A 20,846-nucleotide genomic window follows, 5' to 3' on the forward strand; every position below is an offset into this window, starting at 1 on the left:
TTCTCTTCCTTTTTTTTTGTCTTGTAATATTTGAGCTAAGAGGAGAGCAGTCAAAAGCAGTACAAAAAAATCCTGCAACAAAATCCTGCACTAAAAACTCATAGCACCCTATTATTTGGAGAGAGACCTTTCAAACATCAATCTTTGCTTGCTGCATCTTTACATGTGTAGAATTGTGAACACCCTCAGCATTCCCAAATGAGGTGATCCAAGAGACTGGTGGCACTTTGCTGCAGTTTTATAACACAATCCCCTTGCAAGTATTCAATGCGTAGAGGTGTTACTGGGCAGCGTTTTCTGGAAATTATTTAATCTTCCTACACAAAGGCAAAGCCTTTTATCAGCTCAGATCCATCCATTATCCATTTCTATGAGACAATACCTTTCTACCTAGGTATTGCTTTCCAAAAGCCTGGCCATATTGTATGAAACAATAAACACTGGAGCTATCACTGAAAAGCATCTTTCCTGGCTTTGCCAGGAAAGCTTCTCCTCTGGGGAAATGTGTGCAGACAGGATACTCCTCCTTTTCCTTCCCACTGATCTCCAAGCCAGCAGCTGTCTGGGGACAAGGGGCCTCCCTGAGTATTGTGGTTGCTGTTCAGATGGCCTTTATAGGCCAATAGGGCAAATAGGATATTTCACAGGTTTTTTGTCACCATGCAAATTCTGGATTATTTCCTCCTCTGCACAAATATTATTGCTGTTTAAAACAATAACAACAACAACAAACCACACACAAAACCCCAAACCCCCTTGTTGCTAATTTGTTTATTCATTGGCTGTCATGTAATACAGTAACAGGCAATGTGGTCCCTGAGCTAGTTCTTCCAGTATCAGCACATCAGTATTCAGGAATCCAACTGCTGTTGTTTGCAAATCTGTGCAGATGAATGCAGTCCAAAACGTACAAGTTAGACTTAAACATTAAACTCTATTTACTGTGTAATTAAAAGTAAGTCTTCAACAAACAAAAAATGAAAAATATGGATTTGCAAATATGAGCAAATATAGACTTCTGGGTTTAATATGCTGGAAAAAGGGATTTTCATGCAGTTTCTATCTCTGACATTCCCCTGCTTTGCATACATTTCCTCTCCACACATGTTCCTGGACTTTAAAAAGTAGATTTTTGAGGCTGGATCTTTAGTTGCAGCATAAACTGCTGCTCACCTGAGTCATTATCTATAAAAATTTTGTCCAAATTTCAACAGAATTGATGCTGACGATTAAGCTACTAAAGCAAAGACTCTTCCTTTCTGCCAGGCAAGGCACCTTAGCTACACTTCATGCATATAGGTACACGCACCAGTGCCCAAAAGGGCACTTGTGGTCCTGCTGTGAAGATTGGTCTGCAGTGGCTTGAGACGTAAAGGCCTTCAATAAAGTTTTAATTTTTTTAACTTGCTGAGTGTACCTCTGCCAGATTGATATTACTTTATCTTATACATGGTAAGTTTTCTTTAGTTTGGGTGAATTGGGCTACATAGGCTAATTTTAAATGCTCTGCTAAATGAACACGGTATAATACACTGGGTGCACAAATGACAGAGCAAGATCAGCAGCGGTATTTGTTGTGCTGCTAAAGCACTCCCTTGGTCTGGAGAGAGGAATTGAGAAAAGACATGTTATACCCTAGCACTAAAAACATTTCAGCACCTGGAAGATTTGGATGCCAGCCCAGGGCAAGAGTGGGACCTCTAGGAACTTGAACTTCACACTGATGGAACTTGAGGAGCATCTTGACAGTGATGGAAATGAACCCTAGGCTGAAAGCTGAAGTGGAGAGAAGCAGTTAAATTAATGCAGCAGCTATGCAAAGTACAGAGCATTGCTGGAGCCAACTGCGTCACAACTCAGATTGCTTGTGAAGGCAAGCCACCAGCAGTGCCACTTCCATTCTGGCAGATAGATGCCTGGGCAAGAAACCTGCATCCATTGGAATATTCCCTGTGCTTGAAAGCTGACCTGTCTCCTCAGAGTGCACTTCATAGGACATGGGGCTATCTGAAGCATGTGTTCTAGCTGAAGCAAGTTCATGTGCAAGGAACAAACAAAAACCATAGATAAGCTGGAAAATGGAAGAGCTGTATGCCCACATAGTTTCATATTAAGCAGGGGAAAAGAAAAAGTGTATCTAGATTTTCAATGCAGGATTTTGACGATAGTAAGAGTCTTTCTGTGGATAGCCACTGCATTGCCTGAGCACAGGAAATTAAATCAGTTTGATCTGACTGATAGGAAGCCTGACCAGCCTACAATTTTCTCTAAGCATCAGCCTACCAAGCTGGTTCTGCCCTAGATACCACACTGCAGCTGCTAGCCCACTCCTCTGGACGTGGGGTGCACCTGGATCACTGCCTTCTGGCTCTTAGCTAATTAATTCCTTCTTGTCCTGGATAGAGGCAAACCGTTCAGTTGCCCAAGAGCAATTCACAAGCATAATGATGCTTGTTAGCGTGTGCTACTCATTAACTGGGGTTTGCACGCTTTGCCCAGTGCCCACAGCCAAAGCACACACGTGCACACACTCAAATGGACAAGAGCCTCTTTGAGTTTTCATCTTCTGGTGGCTAAAGAGAGCAAAGGAAGCGATTTCTCCTCACATCACCTCACATATGCAATGGACATATGCAACCTTTTGAGGGTTCCAGATCAATCAGCAGGCAGATGGGGGTCCCTCTTTCTACAGCCTCTCAGAGGAGTGACTGATCTAACTGGTTCCCTGCAAAGATGATGCATCTCATCAGTCTTTGTTTCTTTGCGGTACAAACACAGAGGAACTTGGTCAGCCATGTATCTGACTTATTTGTGAAGGTGAAAAAACTGAGAAGCAGTCAGAGTATCCACCAAACTACTAATTAAGTATGATCACAAACAACCTTGTATGACCTTCAGGCTCATCTTAGGTCATTATGAAATTTTAGCATCCATTCAGGAAGACTGAATGGATACCTGGCTTTCTATACCTAGCAACTGCTACTTCGGGTGCCTTTGGCTACTGTCTGGCCTGATGTAATGAAATCTAACTTTACAGATTCAGATGTGTTTTGCATTTCCTTGGGTCAAGTCTGAATTTAATCTGCAGAGGAGAGAAAAAAAAAAAAAGAAGCAGAAGCAGGATGATTATTTAGGAAACTGAAAATGCCAAGGGAGCTCTTGGACGCTATGTTTCTCTTCCCCATCTTACTGCATGCAAATAACAGCTTTCCTTAAAATTTTCGACAGAAAGTATTTGGAGCACTCATTTTGACTTCCTGATTTGAGTGTGTGCTTGACTCTGTGCAAGTGGCTACAGTTACCAAAAGCGCTGAAACAGAATGCTGTGCCTCAACATGAATATTCAAGTTCTTTCAGGAGGACACCGCTAAGATCATTACAATTGCTAATTATAAAAGTGGTAGCCAAAACTCCCGCTTCCTTCTATTATTCTTACATCCTGCAGATGTCCTGATTTAGCCAGTTAATCATCAGATTCTCTTGGGAATCATCTGGTTGTTCAGTCTTGTGTTTCTTATTTTTAAAAAAGGAAGCTTTGAATTTTTAGTGTGATGTATTTTATTTTCTCAAATATTGTGATTAATCACTTAAATATTGTATGTGATGCTGCATTTCTTAAATACTGTTCTTGGCATGTCTGCATGCACTTAAAAGGTCTCTGAGCCACATTTTAGTTCCTGGGAAAACAGCACATGTCCCTTCAGTCAAAGCAGACATTTCATTTTGCCTTCAATCATTACACCACCTGCTCACCCTCAGCCACAGCAGCTCTTTCAACAGCTCCGTCAAGCGGCTTCTGTAAGTTTTGTTTACATCTGAAAATATTGCTCCTGTGGGGCAGCACTTGTGAGACCTGTACCAAACACTGTGCTGTGCTTGTGGGCTGCTGTGATGCCCTCCTCTGCAACAGCATCCTGTGCAATGATGTTTGGGGGAACAGTCAGCAGAATGCATGGTTGGCCAGAGTCCTCTGACTGTTCCAGGACTTTTGTGCTACCTGTCAGCTCTAGATATCTGAATGCCTCCTCATCTTTTTGGATGCTCTGATTTTCCCACAGCTAATGAGATGGGCTGCCACACCATAATCTGCAGGGAGAAGAATATGAAGGGAGGAAAGGTCACCCATGAGGAAACCAGAACGCCGAGGCCAAAAACACAGAACCGCTGTGTCCCACCTACTGTCGCAAGAGGCTGCATTTGCAAATCATCCATGCTGTGTTATGTTTGCAACACACTGATGGTGTGGTATTCACTGCATGGCATAGTCTGACACTGTGAAAACTCACATCCTTTGGAAAGGCCACTAATGGAGAATGGGAATAGAGATAATTACAAGAGTTGGCAGAGCTAAACCATCAGATCACAATAGCAAATTTGGCCACTGAATTGATTAGCAGCATGAGAGACTCTTCTCTACCAGAACAAGTTCTATTTTTTATCTCCTTCTCTCTTTCCAGTAAGCCAACTGAGCTCAGCTCCATGGTTGCAACAGAGACCACAGATTGTTCTCTATGCCTAAATCATCCCTTTTGTGTTGATTTTCTTTTCAGTCAATTTTCTCTTCAGCAAACAGTGCAAAAGTTGTGTTTATTTCTTCTGTGTGGGTTAATGTATCTGAAGATAAATTCTCTCTTTGCTTCTGCACATGCACAACCTCTGTGCTGCTTTACCACTGAGGATTCAAGTCCCAAAGCGTGTGTGTAAGGGTGCAAAGCAAAAATCTCATCATGTTCATGTTATTTGCTGATTTTTCAGTCAAGCCTAAAACTACTGGCAGGTCACCTTCCTGAAGCACTGGAGCTCGCTGCTCAGAAGTCAGCCCCAGGGACACACTCCAAGCTCTTCAGAAGTGATAGCCAAAGCCATGGGAAGAGAGGATGCATGAAAATGGAAGAGGAATGTGAAAAGCAAGATAGGTGGGTAAAGTGGGTGATAAAAGGGATAGTAGGGGGGAGGGAAGGAAGAGAAGTAGCTCTAATGAACCTTGTAAAAAAGATTTCATATAAAGAGAGTTTTAGGGAATGAAGAAATGCCAGCCAGACTTTCTTTTTTTTTTTTGTTTTCCTGTGGATGAGCCCAGAAAAAAACCCCAAAAGCATCTATATTGAATGGATGATATTACTCTGGAATCCACATTATCCAGCTGTTGGGATTTTGTGTCCTATGTCTGTGTGAATTTATGATGCCATTGTAGAGAACAGACACTGAAGCCTTAAAGCAGTTGGGGTTTCCCCTTGCTGCCATCTTCAACTGCATTTGCTCATCTGCATCGGTGTAAAACTCTGCTTATGGGGTTCAGCAGCAGGCAATGTCTGCCTTGTGATGGAGCAGATAACTGCACAAGGAAGTCCTCAGTATCCTGCCCAAGGCCATCCAGCACACCCATAGTGCAGCCCTCACCTGATCTCTCAAGCACCATTTCTGTGTCTGAACCTCAGGAACAGCCTTCCTCTCCCAGAGCCATGTAGGAGCCTCAGTTTGCCATGTCCTCGTGGGCACAGATGGTCTGAAGGACCATCCATGCAATGCCCTGCATGGAAAGTCAGTCTTTCCATCCCCAGTTGCTTTTATTCAGGATTACTGAGGGCTGGAAACATACAAGTGGGCAAGCAATGGGCATTTACCATGTCATGTGAGCTCCAGTCTGCTTGCCAGTATAACAACAGGTATTTGAGCTGCTCAAAGTTTTCCTGCCAGGCAGAAAAGGCTTGGCAGCCACCCAGCACACATCTTCCCCTGCTGGACTGCTTTTTCCCACATTGACCATTCTATGCATTTCTTTTAACCTTGCCTTTGTGCAGCAGTTCACATCTGTGCTCTGCAAAATCAAAACCTTACATGGCTTTTTTAATCTTGATTGAATTCATTAGCCCAGATTCTTCTCTTGGTTACTTGAGGCAAATCCAGATGTTCTCCCAGGTATACCTGAGGGGAAAATTTTGTTGATAATGTTTTTGAACCTCTTTCTTTTGCTATAAACAATGCCCCTGGAACAGTTCTATGATGCTTTGTGAACTTATTTTTCCCCATTTGGAAGTACTGAATAAACTGAACAACTTGGCTGTGCATTAAAGCTTGTTTGAAACCACATACAAAAGAATTTGTGCAGCTCAAATGCCAGAGAAATGTGTTCACATGTGATTGAACATAATAGTCCAAGATTAGAAAATCTAGCAAGAAGCAGGGGGGATTAAGAGCATGCTCTTGTGAAAACCTTGATAACTTCGGATGAAAGTCAAGGCAATGAGGTAACCAGATGAGACCAGTTTGCCAAATTCTATCACTCCACCACAACATAAGCAATGCAAAAAGAAGATTTTACTAATTTCACTTCTACTCTTATCCTGCATCTAGGCATGAATATAAATTTTTAAAGCCTCACAGTATTAAAGCTATATATTTGTGTCAGCAAATTGAATACAATCTGTTTTGTAAATATTAGGAGCTCTAAACCCTTGGGCCAAATTCTGCAATGAGATGCACAAATACAACTCTGATAGTCTTCAGCTGAACATATGCATGAAACAACAGAAAGCATAATTTTCCTGAGCCAAATCCATTCTTTTTAGCAATATAAAACATTGGAAAAATACATTGGGCTAAATTCTGTTCTTGGATGCATTTTTATAATTGAGATAATAACAGCCAGCTATGTTACTGTAATTTAAAAATATGCTAGAAAAAAAGAGCAGAATTAGAGCTGTTTGTTGTAGAGTCTAATAGAAGCATTCTCCTTCTTGATGAGATGGTGGGTCTTTAAAGAAAACTTTAGCACCTATGTTCAAAAAATGAAATTCCTACCTATGCCAAGAGTTCTGTGCATTTTGACACAGTGGAATTGCAAAGCAATAAGGCATCAAATAGATCTCAAAAACTACTTTTTCTTGTTCACTCCACCAGAAGGTTGAACCTGTGAGATCAGCTAGATTCGTGTGCGACTCTGTAGTTACTCCTCACTGGTGAGATTAATGGATGAGTTTAAAATTTTCACCCACCATATGATCAATAAAGTAAAATGATATATTCTTCCTCTGAAAATTTTTACATTTAAGTGCCTCTATCCCTCTGTAATGGAGCTGGAGCTTGTTGTTCTAGTGACACATCTCTATTCTCATGAAATTTAAAAAAACTTGTTTCCTAAGACCATCCCATACTTTTCTAGTTCTCTAAGTCTCCAGAAAAATATCAGCTCCAGAAAAAGAATTAAATAGCTCAAGATGAAATTTATTAAGCAAGCCATCTTCCATACTTTTCCTCTGCTCTACACTCTAACAGAACCTTCTGGTTCACATTTCTTAAGCAAAAAAATGAAGCATAAATTTCTGTTTTACAATGACTGTGAACTGGATGATTCACTCTTTGGCACAGGTTTTAAGGCAAGATCATTTAGAATTTTTAAATTTTCTTATTCAAGGAGAAAGATTTCCTTCTTTATATTGTCTCTGTTGTTTGCACAACTAATGTGGATCTAGAACTTGATTTTAAAAACTATGGTCAGGAGCTATCTGATCTAGGGCTGGGGAATGGGTTCATCTCCTTTTATCTCTGTGATTTATACAGCTTTATTGCAAGGAAAATAGAGTGTTATTACAATTCAATGTGTGTTACTACTCTCTGAGGAAAGGGCAACCTATTAGGAAAAAGGCACAAAACTCAATGTAATTTGAAAATAACACAGCATAACTGATATTTCTTTAGAACAGGCTTATATGGAAGGGAACCAGAGGTTAATTGTGCAAAATAGTATTACTGCACATCCAAATGCCATTTCTAAATGTTATAGTACATTAAAGTATACTGCAGTGAATTAATAGTCCTAGCAGTGATGATAAGCATGAGTGGACTTGAGGAGGTATCCTGCAGCTGCTTTCTGTCAAATATAAGTAATATTAAGGAAACAAGGAACTCTGCTTTTGACCAGAGTTAATGAGATATTAGCAGTGAATAAAGTGACTTTAAACCAAAATTTCCTTATTATATTTTAGCAAAATATCACCAAACAATTTTTTCAGTACTGACCGAAATGGAATGACCTTGCAGAGAAATTTGGCAAGCCTGTATAGTGTAGGGGTTGCTTCCTCATTTAAGGTGTCACTGATAGGGTTACCTCATGCCATGTAAATGTCCATCCAGCCTAGATTGGTGCAGCCTAATGGTCTTTCCATACTTTGACATCGCTGTCAAGGGGGCATATTGGTTTAGTATTCCCAAGATGTCTGGACTGGTATTCAGCCAAAGTCAAGCCAGTGCCACTGAGACTGAACAAACAATCCTTGCAAATGGTCACATCAAACCAGCAGCTTTCAATGGCTGAGGTGCTGTGAGAAACAGCATAGGAAATGGTGACCGAGTGTCTGTCCCAAGAGCCCTGCAGCTTTCAGTGTCACCTGGCTCGTAATGGTAGAGGTCACCTTTAAGGGAAGGTACTCAGTACTGTGAAAGGATAAGTGGACTTTTTTGATAATTTTTCTAAGGTAGCCAAAGGACTCAGATGCCACGTACCTATTTCTTTTCAGAAAGCACGTGCTCTGCTTTTGAAAAATCTCCCCTGAAAAGACTCCAGAAATGTGCTGGAAATTCTGTCAGTCCACAGCCCCTCCATAGCACCAACGCTCTTTGCTGCTGGAGATCTGAGGTATAAGGACAGAGACAAAGGACTCTTAATGCAATGTGTAGTGTTTCAGAATACATGAGGTTGTATTTATAAACCAGATCTACAGAAAAACAGATTAGAGGAGTGCCAACAAAGGAAACAGTGTTCCAGGTCAGTACCTTGCCCGCTCTCTGTAAGAGACATGCAATTTGCTCTGCTGCTTGGTGCAGTTCAGAGCTATGTGCATCTAAACATGGTAAGTTTCCAGAGGTACTGAATAGAAGCATCACAAAACTATCTAGTGCGGGAATAACACATTTTGCCAAAAGAAAAACTTCTGTGAAGACTGGTGTGCAAGTTACCACTGATTGCTGGCAGAAACTTAAATTTCTCTGAGTTTCTCTTGCATCTCTTAAGGAAAATTCTCTCTGCTAATGAGACACAACAATTTCCTTGGACTTTCGTGTATGTACTGATGTATTATTGCCTTAAGGAAAAAGGCACGGCATAAATAACTGCATTACAATGCAATGCACACTCTAGAGCATTGTAATCACAGACACAGTTGTAACAGCAGGTCTATGTTGTCCCGTTAAGTAGAGATCTGTAATTCAGACCATGCAGAATTGAGTGTGGTTTGTACCCCTCAGCATCATAAATCTAAGGTGGGAGTTTTACTCTTACATTGCAACTTTCTTCACTGTGGTGATTGCCATCAACTGCAAGGATAAGCTCCTACATCAATTCAGTGCTAATAGGACTCCCTGGGTATCATCACCCAAGTGTCTCTGGCCAATTAAAGTTTTCACTTAGTCGATCCAGCATAAATATTCTTTAATACCAATTAGCACAATCCGTTCATCATGATGATAGTTTTACAATTGTGCCAGCATTTGCAGACCTTGGAATACATACAGTACAGAGAAAACCCCCCAGCCTGAATGAAACATCATCTTGTTTTGAAATAGCATCCTGATATTTTTACATGTAATGTTCTATCAGAGAATGAAAGAAAGCTCCAGGATAGATGTTCAATTAAATCTCGTTTTCATTTCATAAAGACTGCAGCCATATATTTTAGATAGTTCTGCTGTGCTCTATTATTAGGAGAAAAATATATTATTAAGGTTATTTAAAGAAAGTATCTCTTCCCTTAAAGCTAGTGGGACTGGGAGGGTTTGGGGGTACCTTTTCAGCCCAAACAATATTAATTCCCCCAAACAAGATTGTAATTACAGTGTAAAGGAGAAAAAACAGATTTATGGTTTGACAACAGTGAAGGCAATAATCCTAACAAATAGAGGACAGAGCCTAATAAAAAACAGTTATGATTTTTGCCTTGCCCCTGACTATGTAATTTCCTTGTTCTATCTGTGGGAGGACACACATTGCCTGAGCTGCTCCTGAGGCTCTCCAAAGCCATCTTTCACTCTTACATTTCAGCAGCAAGCACTTACAGCAAACTTTCATTCCATATAACAGCTATGTATTACCTAAGAAACATCAGCTGAAAGATTGTTCAGTGTGATTCCTGGAACATAAAAATGATTGTTTTTCATTGAAATGTTCTGGTCCAATTTAACCCACTGAGACCAGCAAATAGCAAGTGTCTGAAATAAATCATTTTCAGACGACAGGAGAAAAGTACCGGGAATTAGGAATCAGAGAATGTTAGTTCTTGCTCAGCCACTGACTGCCTACAGGACTTTGGTCAAACTGCTTTCTTTTTCATGTTTTCCTTCCCTGTTCTCGCTACTTCAATTACAAGCTTTCTGTTTGGGTTTGCACAGATGGTGGCACAGTGCAATTCCATCCAAGAAAGGGCACATTTACAAAAGCAGTCAGGTTTCCTCTCTCATTAACTTCACCAGTCCCGTTTTGTCGTGGGGTTTGTTGGGGTTTTTTAAGGATGAACATCAGCTGCTGAAACCATGTATTTTTGTTTTGGGAAAAAGTAATTTTCTTGGGTTTGAACCTGCTGTGGGTGCAGCAAGATGCATGTGGACAGGGATGCTCACAGCTCCTGTGCAAGCAGCTGGCAATAGCTGCCAGCAGCAGCTGGTGCTTACTCCTCCCCAAGATACTTCCTTGTCCTGGACACACCTCACCACAACCAAGAGGGGGTTCCTTCACCTGACTTCAAGAAAACACTGCTTACATGGCCTAGACATAATTCAAATATTAATTTGGTAGAAGAATTACAAGGAGGGTGGAAAAGAGCAAAGACGTGAAGTCTCCCTCACACTCAGATTACACTGGGATTTGTAGCCAGATAGGTTTTTAGCCTGCTGCAGTCATTACCACATTCTGAAGCCTCAGGTAATTTTCATCCATCACTGGATTTATTGAGACAGGGTGAATTTTTCTGCCTTTTCAAGGAATCTGGCTGGGTCACTAGAAATGGTAAGTTCAGACTGGTCCATTTCAGCAGGCGACAGAAAGCCACTTCAGACACTTATCTGATGACAATCTCATACCTTGCTTGATAAAGTCAAATCAGATCAGAGTACAGCAGAAAGCAGAGTTCCTACTATATCATAGAAAGGAAAAATCTACGTTTTCTAGGCCTTTAGTCTCTGCATAATCAGGGAGCCTCAACATTAGGCTGGGGAGTAGCGATGGAAAGGAGTGAGGGAGGAGAACTCTGTGGGGCAGGGAGCTAGCACGGAGTCGGGTGCCAGGGAAGGAGGAAAAGAGCCTTGCAGCAGGTGAAAATGATTAGGGAAGAAACTGTGACCTATCCTGCACAAGTTATTAACATTTGTTCCCAGATGGCTTTTATTAATAAAATTGTGGCCTAATTATGCCACCACACTTGAATTTTGTTTTACTTTCTATGCTTCTGGGACAGGAAGCAAAATATATTCAGGAGAAATGAGAAGATGATCCTAGAGACAAAAATCCCTGGCACTTTTAAAGATATATTAACCAACACAGTAGCAACTTTGCTCATGGGAAAGCAGACAAAATTGCAAAAACATGGAGACAGAGACTAGAAAAAGAGAAGAAACAGAATTAAAGAAAGAACAGAGCAATGTGGAAGAAATGAAGGACACAGTGCAGCTTCTTAACTTGTAAGGGAAAAGCATTATTGTCAAATACTGTGCATGGCATGTAGGAACAATGAATACTTTCTAAATCCTGTACAGATGCATGAAGGGTATAGAAATGTCTGCCAATATAGCCTTTCCTAAAAGATTCATCCATCCAGGGCAAAATTATGCAAGCAGCCTCACAAAAGCCTGCTCTACAGAGGCCAGTTTTCTCCCCTCCTGTCCTCTGGTATGGCTAGAACAAGAAGAAAACCTGGGAAAAAAGCGGCTTTTTTTGTTTCCAGCAGTGCAGTACACAGGCCTTAATTTATGAAGACTCGTACTGAATAGTCCTACTGTAACCTCAATGTACCCGCCAAAGCTGAGAAAGTTTGAAAACACTGCAGGCTGAAGATGTCCTCTTGTTTTTGCATTTTATTTATTTTTAGTTTTCAGGTTGCTTTTAAAAAGCCTTGCGTTACTATGGTTATAACTGTGATGGCCAGAGGACATGGGGGATCTAAAATTTTCAGGTCTTTACTGGTAAATCTAGCACAATGGGAAAAAGAAGAAAATCTTCCTGGCGTACAACCCCTTCCTATCTGCTTTTTCCAACCACAGGGGTTGGTCTAATAAAAGATTCTACTCCCACTCACAAACCTTATCTCCCTGGCAAAAGGATTGTAATTCATTTACAGCTCTAAGGGCCTTATACTACTATTTATTTTAATGCTGGAACAATCTTGAACAATATGCCTCTGTATTTGATAGTCTGAATTTGAAGCACTAAAGGCAATTTGTGACATAACTCACTCAGGCTTTTTTTTCCTTTTTTGGTCCCAAATGCATAGCTTAACTCATATAATCAGAAAGTGGATTTATAGAACCCATTGCAGCTTTAATACTTGAAGAAGCATGAGCAATTTAGGAAAAGGTAGTAGATAAAAACACTGGAAATTTTAGAAAATGTTCATCCCTTCCTTACTGAAATATACTTGCCTTGCCTGAGGCATCCTTCCTAGAGAAAAAAAAAAGGAAAAAACCAAGCTGCATTAAGGTTTAACTGCAGGATTGAATTTAATTTTGTTTTATCACATTTGTACGCAGGAAATGTATAAGAATAACTAGTTCTTCCTGCAAAAGGTATCATCAGAGCATTGTCTGACAGGTTTGTAATAGTTTATGCAAAGACTGGGGAATGTGACGGGGAATGCTGTGTCCCAGCAGTTGTAAGCGTTGCTAAAATCCAGTATAAACTAAACTATTGCTAGTTAAAGTATTTGAGAAGACCAGCTTAAAGCACATTCATTGCTGCTCGGGCAAGAACAGCTCCTCTGTGAACATGAAAGAAGAATTTTGCTCATCTGTAGTACATAGTCATAAATTATTTCCATTTGGGCTGGAATCATGTCCCAATTTGGTTTTATGAGAGTATTAAGCATGTTTTTGATACTGGATAAGTAATGAAAACCAACAAGTAATGAAAGCCAACAATATTAAGGACACAGCAATACATCCTAAGTACCTGCTGCTACACTAGATGAATACCTTGGCAGACATTGATAATGGAGAGAGAGACTTTATAGATTTGGCTGTCATTTTCTTGTATCAGCTTACCTTCTAAACCTGTCTGGAAAAGAAAGGGAATAAACTGCTGTTTAACATGCATGTAAGAAAATTTGTTCTGATGTTTATGGCCATGTAAGATTGAAGGATTTCTTTTGGGTTTATTATTAGCATAACCAGAAACATTGCACTACATCATATTGTGAAAATAATCCTTGTTGTTGCAGGGGCAAAATTCACAGCAGGATAAATCCTTTCTTCACCTCCACTGGGACAAAGCCAAAACAATCATGTTCATAACAGATTTACTCTGGAGTTTCTATCGGGGTAAATGAAATCAGAAAACATTGCAAACATATGTATTATGGACAGTAATGGGTGCCAAGTGTAGAAAATGCAGCATTACCACTTGAACTCAGTTTTACCTTTCACAGTACCACTGGACTGCTTTTTTGCTCATGTCAGCTGATCAGAAGGCTAACATCCTGTAGAAAAAAAACAAAGTCAATTTTATATAACCAGTTTCTTTAAATCTGGATTTCCAGATTTCATGCTGCATCCAATGTGATTTCTTATGAGATCCAAAATCCAGTACCTTTTAAATCGACAATATTATAGTTGAAGAAAAAGTTAAATAGAGCTCCTAGGACTGGATTAGCATTTTTTCTGGCAAAGAGGTAAAATTATATTAACAGATTTTCCAAGGACTCTGATACATGTGCTTAGGGAGCAGGCAGACTGAGAAGTAGTCAGAACCTCCAGAGAAGTGGTTTGTCATCGCCTGGGTGGTGCTAAATGTACCAGCTTGTTTAAATAGCAAATGATTTTAAATATGAAAGGAGGCTTCTTCCAAGAATTGTTATATTGAGCATCACAAAATTGCTGTGTTTTTTTTTTTTTCTCCCAGAGAGCTAACCTCCATCTGTTTCTGAAAGAGCTTAGCATTCATGAAGTAAGAAATCATATTTCAGAGCATAGCTCTTTATCACTCACCAGTTAATGGGGCTAAGAAAAGATTTGAGTAGATTCTTCTGACTGCCGTGCAAGCTCTGAGGAAACAAAAGGAACTGCCTGGAGATGTTGTGAAGGCATACTTATCTGATTACAACTTAACCTGCAAAAACACACGGCTAGCTTCAGCATCATGTCAGTGACAAAGAGGCAGGAAGGGTCCTTGTGTGTGTTCCAACAGGAGCATTTATTACTTCCACACTGTCAAAGGTTACAGAGGCAAAGGCGAAAGATCAATGGCGAACTCAGGGTTTTTATCTGGGGGCAGGGAAAAGGCAGGACTAGGGAATGGGGACCAATGGGGAAGCTCTGGGGGAGCGACGAGGGGTAGAGGCCAACAGCCAACCGGGGAATCCAAAGTGGGGTAGATTACCATAACAGAGCAGTGCGGGCTGGGAGAGCCTTGTTTCCCTCACCATGACCACTAGGTCTCTGGCACCAGAGACTGCCTTACCAAGAGGTCTCTGTCCCTTGTGCTACAGGCCAGTCGGCCACCACATCTTCTTGGTTACCTGAAAGTCTCTGAGCAAACTGCTGCTTAGCAAAACTCTTCTCTGTCCTGTTAGAGGTTGTTAGTAAACACATTCTCTCACTTCCCTTTGGTTCCGTGTCCCGGTGAATGCAATTGAAGGAAGGCCACACAGTGGATAAATATTCAGTGCAACTTGCTTATCCAACCCTTCATTTGATAGTGTTATGTGTTGGTTGGTCTAAACCTTGAATGCACCATAGAATTATTATTTTCTGAATAGGTAAACTTGTTCAAAAATATATTTTGATTAAGGCAAAGAGGTGTCTCTTTTCAATAGTGGGGTTCAGTAACAGAAATATTTGCTCCCTCCCGCTCCCAGACTCAAGCTTCAAGCATAAAAAAAACCCATGAAAAGATCAAAAAGTTAAAAGCAAATGAAAACCTGTATCTGATAATAGACAATTTTCAGTGTAGCTGTCACTGCTGGTAATATGTGAATCCTTTTCTAAAGACTTCCACATCTCTCCAGAATGTACATAAATGAGTACCACATATAGCAAATAATCACATATTTGCAACTGTGACAGTTTTATTAGTGCTAGTAATGCTATTTTATATACTCACAAAACATATGGCAAGTTCATACTTTTAAATTGGCTAAATCTCTCTTGTTTGACAGTGCTGTACTTGCCCTGAATTTCCAGAAGAATTTATTGAAGTTTGGGTCTCCCACCTCCAGGGCAATCACTTAGAAATGCCTTGGAGGGGCTGGGTATTTAGCAACAGATCAGCATTTCTAGGGGCAGCTTTTCCAAGGTAGCTCACTTCTCAGAAGTCAAAGCCTTGCACATTCATAGCACTGCCAGCAGCATAAGCACAGCTGTGGCACTATTCAGCTGAAACGGGGAGAAAGGATGCATTTAAGGAGACACAATACATTTCTCTGGTTGACTTGGCATAACCTGATGCGATTTTCCTTTCAATTTGCTGCAGTCCCACGTGTAAGTCAAATGGAGCAGTAGCACATGTATCTACAGCATCTGTAACAGTAAACTTGCTTGGACGCTGCTGGTTTGTTGGAAGGGGGGGGAGGTTCTTCGGTCATTTGGAGTGTGTTTTTTAATGTGCAACCTTTGCTGTGACTTCAGGGTAGTGGCATCATTTATTTAATTTTTAATTGGGAGTATTTTGACCTGATGATGTCCTTCTGGTTTGGCTGAAATGTGTTTACTAGAACAGCAGAAATGTTTTCCCATTCTTAGTAAACTGAGAGCAAATAGAAAAGAAGGTAGGATTTTGGAGGTTATAAAAACTTGTTGCTACATGCCATCTTTTTACTGCTAGCACTCCTGATGCCCCTAAACCTTCTGTCTGAACTGCCCACAGTCAGCTTGAAGGTACACTGGAAAGTCTCATCTTTCAGTCTAAAATAGCATCAGTCTTTTCCATTGCAAAAGCGATCAGGGAGATAAAACCATTACAAAAATCAGTTCACTGGGGTTAAGCGAGTGTCACTCAGCTTTCAAATACTACATTGTGAGGTTCCCATAAATGACGGGAGATGAGCAGGGGGAAGTTTGTTCTCTCAGTGTTGCAAAAGCCACATTCTTGCACTAGGAATGAGCAGGAATCCATGTCCATGGGGGAGAGGCAGCTGCTGAGGAGCTTCAAGATGCTTATAGTCAGCAAACAGCACTCCAAAGTAGTTATTAGAAATACCTGCCTAGAAAACTTGCTGACTTAACCAATTTAGCAAAGATCTTGAACCTGGTTCTGGACACAAGCAAACAAAAACCCCCTTGATTCATTTATGTGCACAGGGTGGAAAAAAAGGGGAAACAAAGCCTTGCATACTGACCTGGTACACTCATTATGATTAGCGCAGAAATCATGCAGCCTACACTGAGCAATTCTGTTCTTTTGGGTATCTGCAGAAATGGCTGAGAGCAGAATCATCCTCCTCCTCAGCTATCCAGAGTGTTCAGCAAAGGAGCATTTTTGCTAATGGTATTTGATTTCTAATACCTTTTAACTCACACAGTAAGAATGGAGACAAACTCTAGAGACGACACTAAGAGTTTCTAAAATGTGGGTGATAAAGATGCTGAAGTCTGCAGATGCAAATGCTTTTGAATGAGGGAGACTGAAAACAGGAACAATATCAGCTAAGCTTACTTTTGGAGTTCTTCAATTATACTGTGTGAGGGAGAATAAAGGAGAAAGCTTATTTTATGCAAAATCAGAAGAAAGCTTCAGGCTTTTGATTTTTGAAAATTAAACATTATTATTATTATTACATAGTTAAAAGCTGGAAATGATAACTTCTAAGAAACTTTTTTCCCTCCTAACCAACAAAAAACCAAAAAAAATCAACTAAATTTAAAACCCCTCTGTATCTAAACCTGAAAACTTTGAATAGACTAGTAAGCCCGAATAAAAAGTAGGTTTGCACTAAAGAGTAAAAGAATAATTTTTGCAATTCAGCATATTTAAAGACAGTTACAAGAAACAGAAAATACAGGGGGACAGAATGAGAGAAGTGTGAATATACGTGTACATGCATGTATGGGTACATGTGTGCAAGTGCGTGTGCTTGCAGAATGAATTAGGAATAGATAAAAAATGCAATATACAGTTGACCTTACTGCTGCAGTCTCAACAGACGAGGCAGTTGGACAGGAGATGTCAGATTTTAGCTGCCTCTGCTGAATTCCTTTTTTTCCACAAATACCTCATCTTCCATTTTAGTCAGGAGGGAACTTTAATGATTATTTTCTTGAAAAGTACCAAAAAGTGAAGAGGCATATGCTGGTTTAAGGCATATCCATAATTTAGTAGCATTAGCCCTGTTACTGTTACCACTATATTTCTGATAAACAGGTGTTCTGGTAGAACACAATGCAGAAGTAAGTTTGCTTACAAATCATAAAGATTTTATAAACCATAAAGACGGTGGAAACACTTTTTTGGATTTCCTGCTAGCAGTGTAGTGATAAAACAACCACCACCACCACCAAGTGAAAGAAAAAAAGAGCCCTTAGAAATTAATGTTTCGTATTTGTTTGACATGTGAGGAACTGGAGGTACTAGGGTTGACAACATTTAACATGCCCTGAATGATATTCATCACCACCCTGACTGATCAACACCACCAGGAAGCTCATACCTAGAGCTAAATTAGGGTGAGGCATGAATTCACTAAAGGGCATGGCTGACACTCTCATGCAAGTCTCCACAAGCAGGAGAAATGGTTTGCCAGAAGAATTCTAAAGTTCAATGGCAGATGCAAAGTCCTTCCCCAAGATGGAGTAATCCTGTGCTGTGACATAGGCGGGGGACTGGCAAAAAGGCAGCTCTGCAGAAAACGACTTGAGGCCTTTGGCAAATTGCACAGGAGTCAGCAATGCACCCTGGCAGCAGCGCAGGTGAACCTCTTGTTGGGCTGCTTTAGCCCACGTGTAGCCAGTGAGCTGGGAAAAATAATTATTCCCATGGTACTGGAGGGACTTCACAGGAGATAACTGCACTCATTTCAGGGACACCCAGTTCAAGAGAGACATGGACAAGCTTAATCAAGTTCAGTGGAGGACCATCAAGTAGCTTGGCAGCTGGAGGACATGACATGTGTGGAAAGCCAGCTGGGGTTGAAGGAGAGGAAGTCTAGTGGAGTGCTAACTACCTTCCACTGCCTAAGGAGGAGTTACAGAGAAACCAAACGTCTCAGAGGCACAAAGAGAAATAGCATAGTGAGTTGCACCTAGGGAAATTTGGACTGGATATTAAAAATGTTTTTCTATGCAGAAAAAGTGTTTTAAGTCTCGAAGCCAAGAAAATTTGTGGAAAATCCACCACTGAGGATTTTAAACTTTGACAGGTAAGGGCCCTGAGCAACCCTAATCAGACTTTGAGATCACTTTTGCTTTGTAGCAAGAAGTTGGACTTGTTGACCTCCAAAAATCCTTTCTGATAGGACCTTTCTATGATACTATGCTTCTTTGAAATGATTTAATCACATGGGGAATTTAACTGACCAGGAAGGAAAAAAAGCAAAAGTTTACAAAATCTTGTAAAACTGAGCAGAACTAATTAGAATTAGAAAACTGCTTCTATAAGCCTGCCCTAAACTCCTGATGCACATCCATATATCTAGTTTAGGTAATGAAAGCACTCCAAAGACTAGTAGATAATGATCCACATGCAGAAAGGAAGTTTAAATGTAACAGTAGCATGTGGGTCAGTCCAGACACCGGGGGGCAGGAGACATTTATGTTTTCTGCCCTGTCACTTTCTGGGGGTTGATTAAATGCAGTGTCTGAGAGCAGGTTTGCATCCTGACAGTTTGGCTTGGGGCATGAAAAATTTGAGCCCTAATTCCATCTTTGAAATATAGTGAGCGTGTAGGCTCTCAGTGGAAAAAGCATGTGGATCTGGGATGTGAGAAGAGAGCTGCCTGTGCCAAGAGACAGTTTTCCAAGCGGAGCTGTGCCTTAGGTCTACTGTTCTTGAGACAGGAGAATTGGATAAAGAGCACTCATATTCCTCTCCTCACAGGGTTTACAGCCTACCACCAGCTGAAAGTGGGTATGGACAGACTTTCTTTCAGAAAGAGCTAGGCAAGGCAGAGAACACTTACTGTCTCTTTATATGTTAGTAGCAGTTATCGAGCTCTTTGTGGAAGCAAATGTTTGCTCAAAAGCTATTCACCCTATCCCACTCCTGAGCCTGAAGAGTGTCTAATGTCTTAGGACATTTGCTAATTGTCAGTCTGCAGCTTTGTGAGGGCAGGAGAAAGTGAAAGGGAGGCATTCCCAGCTCTGCTGTGAGAGTTCTTCAACCGATGAGAACACAGTTCTTTATTTTTATTTCAAAGGGCAGAGGGTTGGTCACTTCTCAGAAGCTTATGTTTTGCAATTATACATACACACCTCTAATAAAGGCTGGCTCTGTGGCTCTACCTTACAGGTTTTGACTGGGTGACTACTTACTCAGACATATGCAAGCCAGAGAGCATTAGAGTTGTGTTTCACTTGTAAGAAGGATGTTCAGAAACCAGCACCCCCAAGCTCAAGTATACAGGGAGAATTATGCAGATCCATCAACCTCACCCTTGCAGGATCCCATGGCCACTGTGGGCCATGTGGGGCAAGAGAAGGAGGTAATTCATTTCACAAGTACAGCCAAACATTTTCTTCATGTTTGCTTCTTCGGTGCAGGGCACGAGGGAACCTGCAGCACTGATTGAACATGTAAGTAGTGACCATGCTACAGAAGAGGGGTGGGAGTAATAGTTCCTGAATAGTTCCCTAGTAAATGCATGCTAGAGTGTTTTTGCTGGTAAACCTTTGCCTGTGGTGATAGTATTAATGAGTAGTTTAGTGTTCAGTGGCTGTCTTCTGATTTGGCAGTGGCAGCATAAACCAGAACTAGTTCCTTCTCATGAAATGTTAGTTTTTATCTGTGGAAGTCTCTACATAACCTATCTCCAGTGTGTTTTAGTTTTTTTATGTTGACTAAATTATAGTCTCTTTCCACATTATCTACTAGACAGCATATTTACTTACGTAGCAAACTAAAGGGAGAAATATTGTCCCTGTTACCAGACACTTGATCTATTAATGCCTTATGACCTCAATAATAAATTACTTCAGGTTTGTGATAACAAATATCTGCTTGGTCTGACTACGCAAATAATACTGATTTGCCCTTTTTCAAAGGCCTTGTGCAACATTGCCAAATATATTGCATGCTTGTTGCAAATTCAGAAGTATTTATTGATTCAAGAAAAGTCAGAATCTAAAGTGTTAACAATGAACTTACCTGAAATGAGTGTCTTTTTTTTCCAAGAAAGATGGTCCAAGATGATTGCTTGAGAGGCAGGAGTGAAATCCATGCAGTCTTAAATTTCCATTTTCAAGAAAGTAGGTCCTTACTTCCAGACTTCTATCAAATCTGCTTATGTTCTTCAAAACATGATGTACCACATCTTTTCTTTCACAGAGGTGAAGCCCTGAGCCTACCAAATGAGGCAGAATGTGAGTTAAGATAAGCAAGGATATATTTTTAAAACCCTCTTCGCCTATGGGCTTCAAGCTGTAACTTGCCCCAGTTACTCTGACAACTTCAATCAACCTGGAAGTTCATTATTTCTTTTCAATTTATAAAGCCTGCATTC

At 40.6% G+C, this 20,846-nt stretch overlaps 1 long non-coding RNA gene across 1 annotated transcript; it reads left to right on the forward strand.

The window, feature by feature from the left end:
• The first annotated feature begins 18,221 nt into the window (after positions 1–18,221).
• LOC138105877 (uncharacterized) lies at positions 18,222–20,577 on the forward strand. The gene is made up of 3 exons (XR_011148760.1): positions 18,222–18,548; positions 19,637–19,920; positions 20,523–20,577. It is a non-coding gene; the product is annotated as an uncharacterized lncRNA (long non-coding RNA).
• Positions 20,578–20,846: the final 269 nt, after the last annotated feature.

Source organism: Aphelocoma coerulescens, chromosome 2 (genome assembly GCF_041296385.1).
Source record: "Aphelocoma coerulescens isolate FSJ_1873_10779 chromosome 2, UR_Acoe_1.0, whole genome shotgun sequence".
NCBI classification, from domain to species: domain Eukaryota; kingdom Metazoa; phylum Chordata; class Aves; order Passeriformes; family Corvidae; genus Aphelocoma; species Aphelocoma coerulescens.